Raw genomic sequence first — 3,916 nt, 5'->3', positions numbered from 1 at the left:
CCTACATCCTGGTGTGTGGACCAGGCTCATCCCTCCTCATCCCATCCCTCCTATAGGTTCGTCCCTCCTCATCCCATCCCTCCTATAGGCTCATCCCTCCTCATCCCATCCCTCCTATAGGCTCATCCCTCCTCATCCCATCCCTCCTATAGGCTCACCCCTCCTCTTCCCATCCCTCCTATAGGCTCATCCCTCCTCATCCCATCCCTCCTATAGGCTCATCCCTCCTCATCCCATCCCTCCTATAGGCTCATCCCTCCTCATCCCATCCCTCCTATAGGCTCATCCCTCCTCATCCCATCCCTCCTATAGGCTCATCCCTCCTCTTCCCATCCCTCCTATAGGCTCATCCCTCCTCATCCCATCCCTCCTATAGGCTCATCCCTCCTCATCCCATCCCTCCTATAGGCTCATCCCTAAATCATGGGGGGGCAGGGGGCAGTGTGGTGGATGGAGAGAGACGGGGGTTTCTCTGTGGGAATGAGGCCAGTAGGACCAGTGATTCCTCTGCTAGTCGTCCATTTATCCTGCGCTCCATCCACACCCCACTGAGAGAGAGATGAATGGACATCAAACACCCCTCCTCCACACACACACACACACACACACACACACACACACACACATACATACACACACACACACACACACACACACACACACACACACACACACACACACACACACACACAGTCCATTAAGCACCTCACTGTTTCAGTAGTTCAGGTATCATGCTACCCGTATCTTGTATAATAATGACAAATAAAGATCCCTGAGTCCTCCGCCTCCTCCTGCTGTTGTCAGCATGAATGACTGAACATCCCTGAGTCCATGTTGGGAATGACTGAACATCCCTGAGTCCATGTTGGGAATGACTGAACATCCCTGAGTCCATGTTGGGAATGACTGAACATCCCTGAGTCCATGTTTGGAATGACTGAACATCCCTGAGTCCATGTTGGGAATGACTGAACATCCCTGAGTCCATGTTGGGAATGACTGAACATCCCTGAGTTCATGTTGGGAATGACTGAACATCCCTGGGAAAAGATTATCTGCCACACTGAACATCATACAATAATAGAGTGATTCTAAATTCTAAATACACTAGAATTCTAGCTGCCAAAATTCTGTCTCTTTATCTGCATTCTCATTCTAAGTTCTAGCATCTGAAGCTGGTGTTGGCCTGTGTTGGCCTGTTCATATGAAGGCAGTGTCCAGTAGGACTGGTGTACTGGATGTTGAGCTGCTACAGACCATGTCGGCTTATGTTGCTGTCTAATCCTGTATGTAACATGCGTGCTGTTCCCAACATAATACCACCACACACAGACATGTACACACGCCAACGCAACACACACACACACACACACACACACACACACACACACACACACACACACACACACACACACACACACACACACACACACACACACACACACACACACACATTTGTATCCCATGCAGTCCCAGCTGTTATCAGTGAGATCAAAGTGACGGCCTCTCTTCCCCGAGTGACGCAGAGAAACAGAAGCCTTTCAGATCTCCATCTCCTCCCTTGTCCACCCTGTCACCTCACCATGTTTTAACACACTCCAACGCCCATCATGCATCATTCTCTCATCTACTGTACCTGGCCTGCCAACATTTGTAGTCAGCGGGCGAGAGGCTGTGTTTGAAGATGACCCAGGCCTAGTGGAAGTGATCTTGCAGGAAGAGGCATGATTAGTGGGTGAGAGAATCTCAGATCTGCGTCTGTGGCCACAGCTGTTCTCTGGATCGTTCTCTCTCTCCCTCTCTCCTACCGGCCTCTCCTGCCCTCCCTCTGCTCTGCCCAGCCTTATCATTCCCAGCTTCACTCATCAGGAGAATGATACTCCGCACTTGGAGAGAGGAGATCCAGCTGGTGCTCCTCCTCCACCACGATCACCTCCTCAACTTGCTCCACCATCATCACCACCTCCTCCTCCATCATCATCACCTCCACCTCCTGTACTCTACCTCCACCACCATCACCTCCTCAACCTGCTCCACCGTCATCACCACCTCCTCCTCCATCATCATCATCACCACCTCCTGTACTCTACCTCCACCACCATCACCTCCTCCACCAGCACCACCACCCCCCCTCCCCCACACCAAAGGGCAGCAGCAGCCAGGCTACAGTCACACACTGCCTCATCACTACCATCAACCCCTTCTTCACACACACACACGCACACACACACACATGCATACACACACACACACACACACACACACACACACACACACACACACACACACACACACACACACAGTCACAGTCACATTACAATACCGCAGACAGGAAGAATTTGAGGAAGCTGCTGATGCCATGCATTTGCATTGCCCAGCCGTGATACCCCCCCCCCATGTAACCGTGTCGCTTAGCATATGACTGATAGTAGCCTAGACCAGGGGTCTCAAACTCGCGGCCCGCGGGCCATTTGCGGCCCACCACACCCCTCCATCCGGCCCGCGACATGATGTCAGAAATATAATGTAATCCGGCCCGCAAAATAATTTCTTGTTAACGGCGCCGGCAGGCAGGCCTACAATGCGAAATTCAAGTCGCTCAAACGTGGGGCGAAATTCTATTATTGTGCGCAGCGTGCGAAGTGAATGCTGCATACAGTCACAGGTGCAATCAATCCACACGTGACTATGAGCAATGAACGGAATGCAGCTAGACACCAAGAGACTGTTTTCATGGTTAACTAACGTTAGGAACACAGACATGTTTCAAGAAATATGGACATTGCAGTATTTTTTGTGGAGTTCAATGGAAATGCTACCTGCCTGATATGCAAGAACAAAGTCGCCATTCTAAAGGAATATAATGTCAAGAGCTATTCATTACTAAACATTACTAGACGAGAGGAAAAAACGAGCCACACAGCTGAGAGGGCTAATGTCTCAGTCTTTCAAGATAAGTGTCTAGCAAGAAATAGAGTAGTAGCCTACAAATGTATTCAAGTGTCTGGTAAGAAATGGAAACAAACTTGAACTTTAATACTGTAAATGCCAGTAGCTACAGGTTTAGGGCAGGCTTACAGTAGTGATGCATCTTGCAGTTAAAACAGAATAAATGACAAATGTAGGCTATTCAAGATAAAATTAAAGTAAGGAAAAAAGATTTGCAGCACTAACTGTTAAAATATATTAAAATGAATGGAAACCGGTTTGAATTTGTATGATGAAAATGTTAGTTATGGAATAGTCTTGCAACATTTAGAGACTGAGTTGTGAGTCTAGTTATGGAAATGAAAAATGAAATTTTCCGAAATATTGCACTTTCTTATAGTTAGGCCTAGTAGTAGTTGAAGTTGACATTGAAGTGGCCCTCCTATGAGTTGACGATACCAGCAGTGGCCCCAAGCCAATTTGAGTTTGAGGCCCCTGGCCTAGACTATTGTATGGGGACTACATTAGAATTAGAATGAACACTGCATCCTAACTACTGCCGTCTAGTCGGAATTAGAAATCTCTGAGAGTGTTCAGAATCTATCGAAATAACCTTCCTGAACCTCTCTGATGGGGGTTGGGAATCTTTTTCTCACGACCGCGGAAGTTGCATTGCTTAACGTGCTAAGAATGCGATTCAGCTGGATCTCCAGAGAAGTGGCCTTACTGGGCGGAGATTTGATGTCAACTGACCTTACCAGGCGGAGACAATTTTGTGCGTGTACGCCTAATTAAGAATAGGTGGGCGAGGTTAGCAATCACACGACCAATCATGCGCCGTTAGCTCGCGAGGAGTGGGTGGCGAAGGGCGGGCTTAGAGGGGGGCGGAGCTCCAACCGGAAGTGTCTCGCGGCTGATCGAGCTGTCACTTGGCCACTGTCGGTTCTGAGGAGAGTCAGCCAAGAAACGCAGGAATAAGTCAGCTGGC

This window comes from Borostomias antarcticus, assembly GCF_949987555.1.
Source record: "Borostomias antarcticus genome assembly, chromosome: 1".
NCBI lineage: Eukaryota > Metazoa > Chordata > Actinopteri > Stomiiformes > Stomiidae > Borostomias > Borostomias antarcticus.
This window is presented reverse-complemented; position numbering follows the sequence as displayed.